Genomic DNA, 18,859 nt, shown 5'->3' with positions numbered 1-18,859 from the left:
CCCTTGGGTCAGTCAGATGAGACTAACGGCTTCACTTAGGGCATTTGGTTCAGATACATGACTCTCGTTACCGCAGAGTGGGTTGTTTTTAAGGCTATTCATACTGCTATGCAGAGGATGCCTGTAAGTTGGCGAGCTGGTAAAAGCCCCTACTATTGTTTCAAATAGGCCTAATGTCAGGGGTCTCTTAATGTCTAGTTCTACATGTATTCACATTATATAGACAATGTTTCCACCTGGTAAAACTAAAGGCTGCACAAAACTCAGGCTACAATACAACCATTCTGTTCTGCTCTAATGATTCAATATATAGATTCTACATCAAAACAATTAGCTTTTATTGTTTTCAATGATAACGTCACCTTAAGTGGAGGAATGCAAACCTGTTTTCAAATGTAAGGTTTTGATTTTGTTTGACATTTCTCAGTAATGACACCCTCAGACACCCAATATCATTCATGCTATGCCTTCAGTAATAACTCAGATGTTAAAGGGATTAAACTTTTCCTCCCAAATCAGATATGCTTTGTTTTTCAACAAATGTATCCATTTCCTGCATAATATTTGTTTATCACAATGGCTTTTTGTAAGCTGCACACAGGTGATACTGAGTCTTCTCGATTAATAGATTATAAACTATACCATGCTTAAATAGACTCAGAAGTTATTATTTCATATGTACCATATGTAAGAAAAGGGAGGGAAGAGTCAATTATATTGAGTAAGTTATTTTATATTGGGTAATTTATTTCTCAAACCTATGTTTTATGGAAGAGACAAAATATTTCTGATAAACTAATATTTTATCAAAAGGTAAATGGTGAATTAATATACATTTAGAATCATTGAGAAGGGGTTATATCCACAGGGACTAGCTCACTTTTAACTTACAATAACATGTCTCTGCTATGGACTGATGAGTATATGATTCTTGCATGTTCAATGACTAACACAAACCTTCAAAATGATAATGTGCATGTGTCAGGAAGGCTCCCAAATAATTCTGAGGGGCCTATCCTATTTTTGTAATTAAATGATAATGTATTAATCCATTACTTTGAGTTGTCTTCACTCAGAAAAACATCCCTATCAGGTGTTAACCCAATAACTAGGACAGCTCTCAAGGCCAAGGGTCAGAGAGAGAGGGTCACACTCTCCGGGTGCAGAGAGCACCCCCAGCCACGTGCAAGGAAGCACAAGGTCGTTCGAGATGAGAGGATTCTTCTCTTCACCTTTCTGATAAGAGGGGGTTCTTCTCTTCACCTTTCTGATGAGAGGGGGTTCTTCTCTTCACCTTTCTGATAAGAGGGGGTTCTTCTCTTCATCTTTCTGCTCGGTGGGCTCTAGCAGACAACCCTGCAGGACGAGCGAGGGCTTCAGAGGTTTCTATAATACAAGGTTCCATGTTTCTTGGAGGAGTTTGATGTCTTCCTAACCTCTCCCATCATGGGGGGGACACCTGGATGCATCAGGAATACGCAGTTGCACTCAAGCAGATAGCAGAAGGAATACCAGCAGATGAGCCTCCGTCTCACTGGGGGGTCAGCTACAGTGCTCACTGAATGTTCAGGTAAGTATGGCTAATAAGAATAATTGATAGACTTAATTTGGTACAGATCAGTTGTAGCATTTACAAATGTATGAATTAAAGTTTTAAGAATGTTTAATCTTTCCTTTCCAGGTTTTTACAAAAGTCTTTGAATATTTGCCTAACTTTTCCTTTTCAGATTTTGAACAATGTACTTGACTAAAATGAATGTACTGATTTTACTAAGACTAAGTGCCTTACTCTTGGCTAAAGCGTAATGAAGTAAACGTAAAGTAATCCTAAAATTGAGGACAGTGCAACTTTGCAGATTACAGATTGATCAAATCACCAGCTGTGAATGTTATGCCTTAGCTGGATCTCTTATGATCCTAAGTTTTAAATGCTTTTGACTAGTGATTGCCTTAAAGCAAATCTTTAAGCTGCAAGCTGGTTTTGATTTTATAGTTTGATAAATGACATTAACTAATGGTTTAAATGATAAAAGATATTAGTTTAAAACAAATATTTTGCTATTATGTATCTGTGTTTTATGTGTGTTCATTATTGTACTTATTGACAAAAGATGCTCCAAACACTGATGAGAGATAATTGTTCCTATTATGATTGCCTGTATCAATCATTGTGATTGAATGTTTCAATCTTATTCTACTTTGTGATGTAATTGAATGTAAGGTGAGACCACACTCGAATCTGAAGACGCCTATTGATTTAAGTATTGACCAGAATTATTATTAGACTAATGTTTTAAGGTTATCAAAAATGATAAAAAGAGAGGAACTGTTAAGGAATAATTCTTCTAGATATCTAACCTTTTGCTCTGTGACGTTTTATGATCTACTCTGACGTCTGTTATCTCCTTTAAGGAAAGGCCTTGGTGCCATATGTGTTGTTGTCATCAGTTTGTGACCGGTCAACTTGTCTGGCACGAAGGGTAATTGTTGTGAGAATGCTGAGGCACTTCTTTATCGGTGTTTGTGGACTCTAAGATGTGAAATTCTTGAGGCCATGAGTGTCGGACGCAGGTGGTTCAGTGTTCCCCGCTGTTTAGTCTACTCCTTCAGAGATGTTGATTTCTCTCTGTGAACCTGTTAAAAGGGCTAGCATAGAGAGAGGCTCTTCAGAATTGACGTGGCAACTCTACCGTGAAGTCAGAACCTCTGACTCTTTGATTTGTGATGTGAATCCTCCGGCCGAATACTCTGAATAAACCCATCAGTGTTTGACATCAAAGCTCCAACTCTCACCGTGTCTCCTTCCTGAGTCGGTGACTCCATGCATTGCTACACAGAAGTTTCCTCCACAGTAAATACATACACATATCGGTATGTTGTATAAATATTGCAAATCAAGACCTTTATTCACTACTTATTACCAAAAATCGTAGTTCTATCTCCGGTAATCATGCATTCATATGTCCCGCCACGAACTTCCGGGGAACTATTGACTCTCCCTGAACCACGTGACGATCAAGCATTTTGGACTTCCGCTGTCGTAACTCTTCTATCTATATGGCGCTGGACATAGCCAAAGGCATCAAGAGCTGCCAGCCGGCAAATTGGTGCTGTAGGAACCAACACACGGGCATCGGTCACGAGGACGTCCCACACCAACATACGTGGACGTACTCAAGAATGACGCAGGAGCACAAAGTACCAATGAACTAGCCAGATGTATGGAGAACCGGGATGACTGGAAGCGACGATGGAGGGCTCATCTGAGGACGACCTAGAGAGAGAGAGAACAATATCCAAAGTGGTCTCCGGTGTGTTTTTGGCTTTCGAAAATAGCATTACCTTAGTTTTATCAACATTTAAAATAAGCTTAAGCTCAGGGGAGCTGAGTCTGAATAATATTAAAAAGAGCCTGCAATTTAACAACAGCCTCCGTCGTGGAGGGACCTGCACAATACATCACGGTATCGTCCGCATGAAAATGTAAAGTTGCTCCATCCACATTTTGACCTAAACTCTTGATGTAGATGGAGAATAAAATTGGACCTAAAACAGAACCTTGGGGAACACCATTTGTAATGTTTAAACAGTCAGAAGACAGCCCATCAAACTGAACACATTGGGACCTTTCAGAGAGGTAGTTCACAAACCACCCCACTGCATGGCTGGATATGCCAATACTGACCAGCCTCTGCTTCAGGATATGATGATCGACTCGAACTCACTCTTGACAACATTAAACAAACCAACTTTTAAATTATTTTTTCATTTATTAAGACAACAAATAAAAACACACAAAGACTAAACTAATAACTCAGACACAAATGTATTCATTTAAATAAAATAGAAATAACACAATAATAATAATTGTATTTACCAATTAATTGTTTTAAATTCAGTGTCCTTTATCCACGCATGCAAATAAACCACTTTTATGAACTGTAAATGATTCATTAATACTGACAATAATTATTATCATACCATTATTATTGAATGTGTAAGTTTATTTCAAACACTTGAATGTGTTGTAGAGAAGGATCTCCTCCTTAATCAAAGATATATCTGTTTTACAAAAAATCAAGCAAATGTAACATTTGAAGACTCAGATCATTCTTCAACAGACAGAACAGCCGCAGTATGCACACGGCTCTGGATCTGTGGGCGGAGCTTTGATGCGCATGTAGCAATAACACTTCCGCATAGCCTGCACTCGTGTTTCCTCGCGCCCCTCTCCTCTGGAAGCCTCCTCATTCATCGACTCCTCCGCACGCATTTAAGGAATCATGACGTGCTTCAACGATTGATTTCCGGGTCAAGTTGAGGATGGATATTGGGATAAACCTTGTGAGTTTTCCTGATAAATCAGTAGACAGATATGATTGTGTTGTCTGTGTGTGGAGATGTTTGATGGTGACAGCAGCAATGGACTGCAGAATCAGTCAGTACACTGTGACGGGAGCTTCAATTGGGACAACTGTAGTTAAACATATTAAGTTGTCAATTGCAGATAGTTGCTCTTCTTAATTCACTTTGCATGTCTTGAGGCTACGGTTGTGTTTTAAATTAAATGTCTTTAAATTTAATGTCTTTAATTGTCAGGTCCAATTAAGAAATGTTTAAGGTTCCATGTCTTTATGTTTTAAAAATAACAATTAGAAAGAGAAATCCTGAGTTTAAAGTAGGTGTTGTTGCAATTCATGTCCACTAGATGTCAGTAGTCTGCTGGAGTCCATGTTCAGAATGAATAGGTAAAGGACAGTTTTCAGTAAGACCATGTGATTGATTTCTTGAACAATGATATAACTGGCTGAATGTATCTTTAACACTGTTAAAACAATGCTCAGGGTTGAACACAGGTCAATCATTATTGTCAACTCCGCTGACCTGAAGATGAAGATAATGAATGACATGGACTGACTCCCCCTTGTTGTATTTCCATCTATACTTTCTTTATCCAAATGTAATCATGTGTTTTTAATTAGCAAAATATACAGTTATGGGACAAATCAACACAAAAACACTAGAAAGCAAAACATGCACACACATCCTTAAAAACATTCTTTACTTCTAGTTTCTTGTTAACAGTTTAAATTCAACTTTAAGTTAATCTGAATGTCTCTCACTTTCAGAGTCTGAACCTGTGATTAGCCGTGGATCAGACTGGATGTATGTGGACACACCTAGCCTCAGCAAACTGCAGTCAGCCAAGCAAACCAAAGTGACTTCATGTGGCCCACGGTAAACACACACACACACACACACACACACACACAACACACACACACACACACACACACACACACACACACACACACACACACACACACACACACGATTCATTGCAGAGTTGCACCTGTTGTCTTGTTTTACATTATTTGTTGTATTCAGAATCCTAAGATTTGAGATGAACATCATTTTTTAAATAATGGTATTAAAAAAAGATGATTATTAAAAAAAAAAGTATATTTAAACTATATAAATAAATGAGGTGATGATATTTCTGTTTACTTTAGAAGTTATTATACTCTGTATGCTGTGATTCAGATCTGGGAAACATTAAAGACATTCATAGCCAGTCTGCAGATGTGGTCTCTTTATTGAAATAGTAAACAATAGTAAGTATACATGTTAACATTATAAAGAAATGAACAGTATAAAGAATGAATGGTATTTTTTATTACGTAAATATAAAGAATCAGATACTTCACAGAAACAAAAGATTAGAAGATCTGAGTAAAAGAAAGATCATATATGAAGCTGTTACTTGTTGACAATAGCACTTTTATATTGAATGATCTTTTAAATGAGTAATACATGTAAATATGTGATATCAGATTCTTCAATGACAGAAAGAAAAGTGGTTATAGATTTTGAAAAAGACAATTTAAATGTCAACGGGATTAGGTAATAAAACAACACAGGAAGGATACCCTACATGTTGACATTTGACTGGAATATCTTTAAAACATAAAAAATGCAACAAAATAATATTCACAAAAACAATACCATCTTTATATCATCCTTAACTTGATTCAAAACTTGTTGTCATGTTTACATGTTGACATGCTGAATATGAACTAAATGATCCTTTAATTGATCTAAAAATGTAAAAAATGTGGCATTTGAAAATGAAAACTAACATAATACATTTTGAGTAAATATTATAACATGAACATCAAAATGTAAATATTTGGAGCTAAATGCTTGATTGGAATACAAAGAAAGACTTTCAGGTTTTTGGTAAGACAATGACATATAGCACTCAATAAGGTAAGAACAACATTCATGTGTAATCTACATGTTGACATTTAGATTGAATGATATGTTAAACATTGAAATGTAATATATAAATGAAACAAAATAAGAATAGATTCTAACTCTCTGGGAAACGGTCACATGTCAAACTGAACTTGATTACAACAGACTTTCTGTCATGTTTACATGTTGACTGTACCACCACTAAAACACAATGATTCATTCACTGATTTAAAATCTAAATGTGTGGCTTTTGATGCAGCTCAGAAATGAAAAGACAACAATTCTAAATGTGTCAATAAAAATGTAAATAATAAGAATCAGATACTTATTTGAAATAAAATAAAGACATTGTATAATCTTGATGTTGACATGAAGACTGAATGATATTTTAAAGCATTGAAATTGTTAATGTGTTTATGACAAAACACAGAAAAACATAAAAACAAAAATGTTTGCATCAGTTACTTTAAGGAAATAATTTGATTAATTGATACTACAATAACAACCAAAAAAGAAGTAATTAAAGTATGTTAATCAAACTGAAACGTTTACAAATTCCTTGTAAGTTGTTGTTGAAATATATGGTCAACCTTGCCATCTCATAAACAGCATGTTACTTTGTGTACTTCTCTTCATATAAATCAAGTGTAATCTAAATGTCCATGAGAGGATGATGACTGTAATGAGGAGGACGGGACCCTCTGTGAGCACAAGCTTGTAGTTTCTCATTTGATATGAAATGACTCTTTGAGGCTTGCCTCTGCTTGCTCAGGTGTGATAAGTTTCCAAGCTGCAGGAATATCAGCAGGCTTTGCATTGTATGCTGCTGCAAACTCATTGTTGAACTTTGCCAGTACATATTTCCAGTAGTCTGATGCCTGGAGGCTTGCATCTGGTGGGATTTTCCAGTCCGGATAGATTTCCCTGTAACGCTTGTAAGGGTGCGGTTGATCTTTTGTAGCACTGCAGCTAAAAGTCGTCACTGTTCCAGAGGAAGAGCATATGTCAATGCAAGTTTTTCTGTATCACTCCATCTGCATCGACCCAGACCCTCTGGACGATGAAGTGAAGCGAAGTGCTCAGTGTGGGCTCTTCCTCCTGCCTCACAGGGTGCTTTGCAGAACGGACACTGTTCACCACATCCAATCAGTGTGTTGAAAAGCTCGTCTGAGGATTCACATGAAGGCTCTGTAGTTTAGTTTGGATGTTTGTTTTTTAAACTTCTCTCTAAGAGTGTGCCATCTCCTTCACACACTCAGTGAGCCAGTGAGCAAACTGTTCCTGGTCGGCCTTTTCAGGGTCATGAATGCCCCAAGAGCATCCTGGGAAATGACCAGTTTGTCACCAAGTTCCTGACAGACATCTTCAACAAATGACTTTAAGTTGCCACTCTTTTCTGTTTTAGCTTTCTGGATAGCATTATTTATGCTGTTGACACATGACTGGAGATGTTGATCCTCAAACATCGTAGACCCATTGAGAAGCGTTCCAATATTTTGTTGAGTATCCATTCCTTCACATATTTCTCATAAGGAAATAAAGCTCTCATACTTTTTAAAGTCATCCTGAGAGCAGATCCAGTAAAAGTGAATACTGGAAGGACATTCTTGTGCTGAACTCCTCACTTGTCCTCATTTCACCAATGATATCAGGACCCAGGGAACGGTTGACAAAGTCTTCGACTGCAGGCTTCAAGCATCGGTCTGTGAATTCTTCTGCCTTCTTCTGGCACTGGTCTACATTATGGAACACGTCTTTAAATCAGCAAGAAACTTTCTTTGTTTTCGTTCAGACATCTGTAGGGATCATTCTTTTGGAGGAAATCTTCATGCATCTCTGAAACCTTCTGGCTGCGTCTCACAGATGTGCTGTTTCAGAGAGACTTCAAAAGTGATGTCTGTTCCAACTTCCTGATTGTTTTGCAGCCTCTCATCAATCATGTTTAGAATCTCATCGATGTAGGTATCATGGTAATTACTCTTTCTTTGTATTTTTTCACTCACCATCTGTGAGCAAACTGTAATGATGCTGTCAGCTGTTTGTTGTACAGCCTTTGCATTACCTGGTATTTTAAACCACTGTTTAAATGTGTCTGCACATTGATGAAGAGTCCTTCAACTGTATATTTAAAAGACCCAGTCCACATTCTCAGGCTTTTTTGACTTAACAAATCACTTGCATGACCTCCCTTGGTTGATAGATTTGTTCTCAGGCGGTGAGACACACTGGTGAAAATGTCCTCCTCCTTCATTTCTGTAAAGGATAGTTCCTTCACTGTTTCAGTCCACATCTTTTCAAATTCTTTGTCCAGCTCTTTCTCTGTCATCTGGACTTTTCCTTTCGGCATTCTTCAATCAATACACAAACTCTGCCCTCTAAGTCCTTTGTGTGGTTCTCCTTGATTTTATCAAGTTTGTCATCCCCTGTCTGATGTCAGCTGCTGCTGAGTTGATTAAACACAGAGCTTTCCATTTCTCGTCGAAGGCTCTTAGCACTGTTTTTAAACTCCTCTCTGTATCCTTCAACAAGATAGACATGACCCTCTGTTTGCTTGAAGTACTGGTCCAGATTTCCAAGAAGCTTTGTTTCCCATTTAGACAGCTCTGTCAAAGCTTTTTTCAATAGCATGAGAAGTTCTCTCATGTCAGATTTGTTAGATTTATCAGCAGGTGTACCAAGTTGGAGATTCTTGTTTCAGCTTGTGTAACCCATGTGACATTTCTTTTTTGAAGTCCCATTCCCATTGTTGAATTCTGTGCACAGCCTCATGTATGCATCAGCCACGAGACTGTTTCTGAAGCTGAAGATGAAGTCTTCATGTTTTACTGCCGTCCACAGGCTCTTCATCCACTCTGTAAACTCCAAGATATTATTAGCTGATGATCCACAACTTCCCAAAATGTGATGTTCTTCTTGAGCTCATAGACAGCCTCGCTGTAGCCTGCATTGACTGGTGCCATCGGTGGGTTTCCATTCCAGAGTCCAGGAATGTACCAGTTTCCAGTGTCTGGACTGTACTCCATCACATCAGTGAAGCTCGAGTACTCTTCTTTCTTTTCCATTTTGGCTGCTGCCTTGGTCATCTCGTTTAACTGCTGCAGGAGCAGTTTCCTGTCTCGCATGTTCTTGTCATGGGCTGAAACATCGGACACATTCTGGTGAACAAACTGACATTTGGGCTTCTTTTTGCCCACCTCTTTCATCCTGAGGAAAGCGTGTACAACTATCTGTAGGATGTCCTTCATTTCTGTTGAATTCTCCATTGCAATATTCATGATGGTGATATCACTCAGCCCCACAACAAGTGTTGCAAGCTCATTGTCGTGCTCATAGCTATTGTCCAGTTGTGCGAGCTCTGGTGACTTTAAGCCCTCAGTGTCAATGATCACCATGAAGTCACAGTTGAAGTCTTTTCTGACATCTTCATTGATTTTAATCAGCAACATAAAGGCACCTCGAGTGCATCGACCACTGCTGACTGCAAACTGCACTCCAAACATGGTGTTGAGGAGAGTGGACTTTCCTGTGCTCTGAACTCCAAGAACTGTGACTACCAGGATCTTGTTCTTAGGAGACACCAAGTCATTGAGCTGAGAGAGAACGTCAGTCACCCATCTGAGAGGTATGTTGGATGCTTCTCCATCTACAAGCTCAAGTGGAAATCCATCAAGCATTAACTCAGCACATAGCTTGGGGAGATGCTGTAGTTGTTGACGTGCTGGGTCTGTTTCAGGAAGGGAAAGGGAAGCTTCATAGATCTGCCCCATTTCACGGAAGAAGTGTTCAGTCCCTAATGAGCTGTTGGAAAGTTGTTGTCAATCTCCTTGATCTCCTCTTTGTTCTCAGGGTTTTTGCATTTTTCTTTGTACTGCTCCCTGAGGTCACAAAGAGTTTTCTCGAGACACGTTATCGAGGTTCATTCGCATCCATTTCAGGAAATAGAACCTCTCTATCTTCTTCTTCTTCTTCTCCTCCTCCTCTTTCTTCTCAATCCCTGGGCTTGATATTGCATTGATGAAACATGATTGCCTTGGACATGTTCTGAGAGTTCTGTTTTTCCCGAAGTTTGGTTTTCTGTACCTGAAGATCACTTTTATACTTCTATTTTTTCAGACCCAACTTTCCGAAGCCGGAATTCTTCCTTCTCCAAGCGTAAGCTCCTTCCATATTTGGCCTTGCAAGGGAAGCTGAGCTTCTTTGTATTTAAGAATGTCTTGAATTTCTGCAGTGATGCATCTGCATTTTTCTTGGCAGTCTGGCACTCTGGAGAGTCTTCATCAACACAGATTCCAGTTCATGGGCAAGGCATCATTTTCAATTCCCATCTTCATCTGTGAGTTTTCAAATACATTGCTGACTTTTTCCTGCAAATCTTTGACAAAGTCTGCATCATTCATGCTCTTAGTCTTTAAAAGGATGTTGCTGTTAGTCAAGTCCAACTTGGTTGCTACCTTTTTACAGCATCCAAACTGAAAAGCTTGTTTGGAAGGTTACCCACCAAGAAGATCTGGGCCTTGTGGTTTTGGTTGGTTAGCAGCTCACACTCAGAGTTCAAAGCATCAAAGAACACAAAAACTGCTGCCGATGTCTGACACAAGAAAGCAAATTGTGTTTCAAATGAAGCAATGTCCCCACGAAGGTTAGCTACGCAACTGGCTCGCTGAAGACATCCATGTTTTTGTTCCCACAAGGGAGGTACCAAGTCATTTCAACCAATCCATTGGATATTCTCCTTGGACTGTCACCACCCTCCATGTTGCGGTGAACGAAGGTGTTATGGTACTGCTGAGAATGCTCAGAAGCTTATTGAGGATCTCTGACTTGGACAAGGAGCACTCACCCAGTCTCACAAAAGATATCATTGGAAGTTCAGAGACAACAATTCTCTCTTCAATAAATCCCTTGGATTCTGAAAGTGACTGAGGTCTGTACTTTTTAACAATGTCTCTCATGGCCCAAAGCATGAGTGTGTGCACTGCTTTGTGTCACAGTTGGGAAGCAACAGAGGCACGGAAAACTGACACATGGACATTTTGAGGGCCATTTCCTGCTGTACAAAACCATCAGAGCACAGGAAGAGAGCAGTGATATCAAGGGGATTCAGTGTGTCACCTGAATGTGTACTTTTGACAAGATTATCAAGATCTAAGCGATCCCCAGAGTTTGACTCGCATGCAGATGTACATTTCACATTCCTAGCTGTCACATTAACCATCATTAGTTTCTTCAGAAAATACCATGGAAGATCTGAATTACACTTGGCAGGTTCATCGGTAATGGTCTTCTCGTCAATGCTTAGAACTGTGCTGAGGGATAGCTTCTCTTCATCGTGGTGATCCAACCCCAGATCCTCCAGTAAGCTCTCTAGGTGTGTCTCTGTTTAAAAATATATGAATAAAACCCATTATTTTTCTCGTCCTCAATCCAATGTTTAGCATTTAGATTTCTAACATTTTACTGAATTTTGCTTTAACACAATTACATTTTGCAAAAATTATGACTATTTTGGGCAGTCAATCAGTAAACTGTTTGCCTAATGCATTGATACAAAACCTTTGACAATACCGGTAGTAGAATTCAATCTTCTGTTTCCATTAGTTTTGAAGTAGGTCCGAAATGTAAATCTTTGTGAAGATAAAAGACATAATAATCTAATTGATGGAATTGTAAAAGGACTTAAAGTGGACCTATCATGCTATATTTGAATAATATAGTGTAGGACCATACCTATATAAGGCATATTTATACTTTTTTTTTTTCAAAATACCAAACAGATCATGCATTTTAGCCATGCCTCATTTTGCTCAATTTGACATTTTTTAGCTCTTTATTTGCAAGGGCAGATTCTGTGAACAGCACCATCTACAGGCCTGGCATATGTACTACAGCGTCTCCAGCGCTTTCGAACGGCAATGGCCGTGGCTGTTTCCTCCTGATTGGTGGAGTTGGCCCAATAGCCGTAGCGCCACTGTCCTGACGTCAGGACAGTGTTCAAATCTGGATCAGTTTTGATCAGATCCGTTGCAGCCCCTTTTTTAGAGATTTGGGTATGGAGGAAAATAGAGAGGGTTGTGTTTTCTGACACTTGGTGAGTTCCCTGGAACACCGGGGACACATATTCATCTATAAAAGACGTACTAAAGTGCATTTTGCATGATAGGTCCCCTTTAAAAGAGGTGGATAGAGATATTGGTGAGCATCAGAATTCAGCAGATTTATGAAATTCTCAGAACTCTGACCTCTGGGTCTGGAAATTATCTTAAAAGACTCAAGAGGCGCTTTCACACCGGAGTAATTTCCCCCCCGAACTAGGCCGATAGGGGGGGGAGATTTGGTTTCACACCAAAAAGGATCTGGGCCTAGTCCCTAGTTCGCCGAACCTTTTCAACCCAGATAGTCCCTGCTAGAGAGGTAGCGGAGGAAATGGTTCGTGGGTGTGTCAGCCACACTAACAATTTCTAATTGGCTGGGCGAATTGCAAACCACGCCCCGTAAAACTCTGAAAAGTTTTGTGAAGCCGCCATTTTTTTTCTCGCAAGTACTTTGTGTGAAAGCGGCTAAGGAGGACACTCATCGACAACTGGCCAATAATTGGTGCTGGATACATTGTGCCATCTTGAGGGCCAGTATCCCATGGTCAGTATGAACTCTAGCTTTCACCAACTCATAAACAAAGATACTATTAGGAATTATTTTATGTTGAATGACTGTATAACCACCCAAAAAAATAGAGACTCTTGCAATCCTGTGCAATAAACCTGCAATGTGAGATATAAACACTATCTGCAATTTGTACGGCGCTATAATCCCTTTAATGTAGAACATACTTATTTTTATAAATATCCCAACTTATATTCTTTTTAGGTCACAATACTTCAATGCCATCTATGTCACTTAGTTTACTGAAATTGCTGCTTCTAATTTTGTAGCTAAGGTTGTGTACTTATTTGTCTTTTTTTTATTTTGTTACTAATGTATGCTTTACTTTTTGATTATTTCATGTCTCTTTCTTTTAGCTGCTATTCAACTTTTGCAGAACTTCTTTATCCTTTGACGATGAAGTTGCTCAGTTCCTGCATTTGGATTGATTTAAATTGTGTCTGACTTTCTTTATTACTTTATTAAATATAGCAAAAGACACATTTGTGTATTAATCATTTATCAGTTTCTCTTAACGGAATTGAAATGCCCACCACAATGTAATCTGCATTTTCTCAGCAGTCTCGAACTCTGAAAGGTCTTTATTAACCCAGAAGCATGTTCACTCAAAGCCATCTGCTCAATTCCAATCTTCATCTTTGGGTCAACATCTTTGACATTGTCTTTATCAACCATGCAATAATGATTTTATTTGACTTACTTGTGTTGGCAGATGTTACAGTTGGACTGCTTATTCTTCCATTCCGAAGTTTTGTAGAAACCTGTAGAGAGTAACACTCCCCTGGCTTCAGGTTGTTGAATGTCATCTTGTTTGTGTCAGTTGTCTCTTTCATAATGTCTCCCTCACTGCAACAAGTCACAATGTAACTCTCCACTTCACCAGCAGGGGGGTCCCAATGCAGAGACAGTGACTCGCTGCTGACCTGGTCGACTGTAATCTGCACAGGAGGGCTGGGCTCTATGGGAACATATAAGGTTTCACTGAAACTGAAAATTCATATTCTGTCAAAGTTTGTCTGCATTTTAAAGTGCAAGTAAAATAGGTGTAGAGACCCTTATTTGTCTGAAAGTAGCTTTTAACAGAGATTTTGTAGATTTGTTCAGGAAGTGATCCAAAAGATTCAGAAAACTTGTTTTCTGATTTACCTGTGAAGACAGATAGCGAGGTTGCTTTGCTTTGATTTCCATTGTCTGCAATCCTTGTGATGCTGAAGGTATACTCAGTGCCAGGTATCAGTCCATCAACCTTCACAGGGCTGGAGTCATCAACAGTCAAACTGCTGTGTGTTTCACAGAAGTAATCTAACTGTAGTCTAAACCCAGCAGAGTTTTCAGTGGGTGGAAAGCCAGAGAAACTGTCTCCTGGTCAGAATTAAGAACTGTTACTTCCCCTGGTGGAGGAACATCTGTCATAAGAGAAGAAAAGTACATCTCAGTATCTTTACATATCGCTGCGTATATATTTGTTACATTAGATCAGTTATTAACAGTCACACTTACGGTCGGACTCTGGTGCTGCTGGAGTGTTCTTTCCTTCCTCACAGCACGGGTCAGGGAAGGGATTTGATACATCATCATATGCCTTGGTAATAAGAAAAATATGTTTTAATTTGAAATAGTAATGAGTTCATTAATCATACCTTATTCACAATAGTGTATATGACAACATCTATTTACTGTAATGTTTTAGTTATTTAATTGTTTACCTCATCAGAGCTATCCATTGCTGATACACTCTCAGCCATCCCACACTCTCCAGATTATTCAAACAGCTTCTCACTGAAAACATTGAAAAGAATCCTGTAACAGTGTAACACCATCTACTCCAACAACTATGTAACACAAAAATCACAGAGAAAAAAACAATCAGCAGACTATATGAGCCATGAAGGAAAGATTAAACATGATGAGTTAGGAACGGGCAGGACTCTGACCCAGCCCAGCCCACAACAATTTGTTCCTGCAGCGTGTAGTGCTATTGGTTTAAGGACCTGTGCCACCTGACTCGTGCATTCGTGCATGCCCACAGGTTTTGCTGGTTGAGAATGTTATGTAACCACTGTCACTTAACAATCTCCAGCCAGAATCAACACAATAGGAAAGTCAGTAAACCAGTTTGCATAGTTCTAGGACTCATTGTGGGTGATTCTTACAGTATCTGCTACCCCACCTTCACTTCATGAATCCCTGTATCATGTGAAGGCAGAAAGAATGATAAACCTTATGCTAAATATTAGAGAATATATTTACTTGTAAGTTAAAACCACACGTTTGCATTAGCGCCATTGCCTCTTAGTATGCAACCTAAATAATAATAATGTTAAGTAATGTTAAAATAATGTTCCTTTAATGTTAAATTAAAGGAACAACATATATATCATTCATATATATAAATATTTAAACATATTCATTCATACGTGCACGCTGTCAGCCGCCCTGGACAACAGGTGTTATGCCCGCCGAGACATGCATGCACCTCGCGGAGCGCGCACAGCATAAAGCGAAAACGCCCAGACATTTCAATGATTTGTACGGCAAAGTACGGTTTGGAAACGATATCATTTTTTTTTGGTTCATCAATGATGATAAATAATCTGAAGTCTATAGTTTATGAACATTGAGTCATTAATATTGTATTTCCTTGATATGATTGGTCTAAGTTTGCAAGGTTTATTTGATTAAGCTTTCATTATTTCTCAGGTCGAACTCTTTGTGTTCTTTTCGCTGTGTTTTTAAGCATTTCAGACATCTTTACTAAACTGTTATTCTAAAATGAGGTTTTTAAATGTGAAAAAAACAATGTAACATCCACTCTGTCAAATAAAGTATGTGCTGATAACACCATTTGATTCAGTTTGATTTGAAGTGTCCTTACTCTAGAAACAAAGTTAGGCCTACTATGTGGATGCATTATTTGGCAACGCTGGTTCTTTGCATCCTCCTGTTATTTCAGCCAAGATGAGTGTTTCCCGCGAGGTGCATGCAAAACACGGCATAACACCTGTTGTTCTGTGATTTTTGACAACACACAGATGGCAAGTACCAATTGACTCAATCTGTGTAAGGCCAGGGTAGTGCTATTGGTTTAAGTACCTGTGCCACCTGACTCGTGCATTCGTGCATGCCCACAGGTTTTGCTGGTTGAGAATGTTATGTAACCACTGTCACTTAACAATCTCCAGCCAGAATCAACACAATAGGAAAGTCAGTAAACCAGTTTGCATAGTTCTATGACTCATTGTGGGTGATTCTTACAGTATCTGCTACCCACACCTTCACTTCATGAATCCCTGTATCATGTGAAGGCAGAAAGAATGATAAACCTTATGTTAAATATTAGAGAAGATATATTTACTTGTAAGTTAAAACCACACGTTTGCATTAGCGCCATTGCCTCTTAGTAGCAACCTAAATGATAATGTTAAATTAAAGGAACAACATATATATCATTCATATAAAATGTAAATATATTAAACATATTCATTCATACGTGCACGCAACAAGATGAGTGTTTCCCGCGAGGTGCATGCAAAACACGGCATAACACACCTGTTGTTCTGTGATTTTTGATAACACACAGATGGCAATTACAAATCGACTCAATCTGTGTAAGGCCAGGGAAAGCCCAACATGAAAACTAGCTATTTAGGGGTCTTAAAGAGAGAATTTACCCCGGGTTGTTTAACTACTGTAGACTATATGCAATATTTTGTCGAGCCTATATCTGTCCTGAGTCAGGTTTGCCGATGCCAAACCTTTTCCAGGCATCTCCTTTTATATTCCTAGTGCAGTAACTTTCTGTTTTGTTTCCCAGGAACGATTATCTAGTTTCCAGTAAAGTGAAACTTATGGTTGGTCTCCTGCTTTTCAGAGGGGCATGTGCAATAAAAGCCATCTCTGAGTTCCCATCACATTGCTGACATTATTTTAAACATATTTACATGGTTTGCATCAACTGTTCAATGATCGTATTTGACTTACTTGTGTGTGGAGCTGTTGCAGTTGGCCTGTTTTTTATTAAATTACATTACACTTGATCTTTCTTTCCAAAGTTGTGCAAACACAGACACTCAGCAGCTGAGGTTACTCGGATACTGAGTGTCTGTTTGTCTGTGTCCATCGTCCCTCGCACAATGTCTCCCTCACTGCAATGAGTAACAATGTAACTCTCCACCTCACCAGCAGGGGGCACCAATGAAGAGACAGTGACTCCCTGCTGATCTGGTGGTCTGCACAGGCAACACGTTCTCACTCCCAACCCGTCACATGTTGATGGTCGGTCAGGGCCCCTCCCCGTCACCCTATTACGCACAGGGTACTCCTTGAGCGTCAGTTTTCAACGGGCAGGGCGTCCCATAGACCTCCCATAGCGTTGATAATAGACGCCATGAGAACGCTCTCCGGCAAATGCTTTACCCCGACGGTCGGTTGCTATTGTCAATATTAATATAATCATTATTTATTTTGTAATAGTCACACTCGATTTCGCCGATTTTCTTGTTGCCCCAGCTGGTTGACACCTCTTTTGCAGAAACAAAGGCTACATTAATGTATTAAATCGATGTTAATCCATGTGTGTGGTTGTGGAATTAACGGACGTGCCGTTGTGCGATTGCGTTGCCAGGCAAAACTCTAGTTTACAAACTCTTCAACTACAACCCTAATTATATTTAACACGAACCGCCAGAGGTTTTTTTATACCTAAAACCGCCACCTGGGTCAAATTGACCCGCTATTAGAATGCATTGATTTTCAAAGTAAAATGTTCTTTTATTGAACAGTGAGTTTTGATCGCACAGGGATGAAACGTATACCAATAGAATCTGTGGACTCTCAGCTTTTCATATGACAGGGCTCGACATTATAAATGGCCCGCTGGCCCGGAAGCATTATTTAGACACCCCCGGCCAGCATAACGTACTTTCATCTGACTTCATATTGACAATTTTTAACAACATACAGTAGGGTGCTACATAACACACTTTCAGGAAAAGTTACGGACTGGAAGACTTTAATATGTTATTGAAAAAAAGTTACACACAATAAAAAACAGCTCTGGGTCAAATTGACCCAATTGGCGGTTCTAGTGTTAAAAACATTTTAGAAGGCCTCACGAAATGCTTTAATGTAAATTCAAATTCAAATGTGAAGGAATGTGTGTAATGTGGTGATTGACATTATTCACCTACGGATCTATGGGTTGGGGTATTTTTCCACACGGACATTTTTGTTAACCGGACTTCCTGTTTACCCCGGTCTTCGCTTCCCGGGCTTGAAGCTGTTTACATGTTGTTCTGATGCTAAATAAAAGTCTATAGCTTGTACCTTTGATACCCCGTCTCCGACTCCCGTCTCTCGGCACTACAGTAGAGATGGGCGAGTCCTGATTCATCCGGATCATTAACCCGGATCCTAGAAATGAGCTGGTCATGACGAGTCTCCCTCTCCATTAACCCGAGTCCTTGAGTCCCACACTTGGTGTGACGTACAAATTAAAACTATAAATTGCGTCACTCGCTACTCTCTTTATAACATGTAAAATCACATTACAACGTACCCCAAGTCCATCTACCTACCCTTTAGCAAGTATACAGTCACAGGATAGCTGCCAGAAGTGATCGTTTGGCTCAGGGGAGGGGACGCGGATCAGTGAAACTTCCTGCAGACTCGTGGGGACTCAGAGGAGCCGACGGCTCCAACACAGACTCGCAGATTCGCAGATTCGCAGATTCGCAAATCCTGACTCGCTGCAACACACAGCGGATCAGACTCGTGCGGACTCGGAGCCGTAACCGTATAGCAGCAGATCCAGAGATCCAGCAGACTCGTCGTCATGCACGAGTCCACACAGCAGACTCGGATTCGCAGATTCGCAAATCCTGACTCGCTGCAACACAGCGGATCAGACTCGTGCGGACTCGGAGCCGTAACCGTATAGCAG

At 39.5% G+C, this 18,859-nt stretch overlaps 1 long non-coding RNA gene across 1 annotated transcript; it reads right to left on the bottom strand.

Moving 5' to 3' along the window:
- Positions 1-11,351: 11,351 nt before the first annotated feature.
- On the bottom strand, positions 11,352-14,195 carry LOC117487742. The gene is made up of 3 exons (XR_004556432.1): positions 14,065-14,195; positions 13,619-13,876; positions 11,352-11,634 (listed from the first exon to the last, which is right to left on the bottom strand). It is a non-coding gene; the product is annotated as an uncharacterized LOC117487742 (long non-coding RNA).
- Between the last annotated feature and the right edge of the window lie 4,664 nt (positions 14,196-18,859).

Source organism: Trematomus bernacchii, unplaced genomic scaffold, assembly GCF_902827165.1.
Source record: "Trematomus bernacchii unplaced genomic scaffold, fTreBer1.1, whole genome shotgun sequence".
Classification (NCBI taxonomy): Eukaryota; Metazoa; Chordata; class Actinopteri; order Perciformes; family Nototheniidae; genus Trematomus; species Trematomus bernacchii.
Note: the sequence above shows the minus strand (reverse complement) of the source record. Positions and strands in the feature narration are given on the sequence as shown.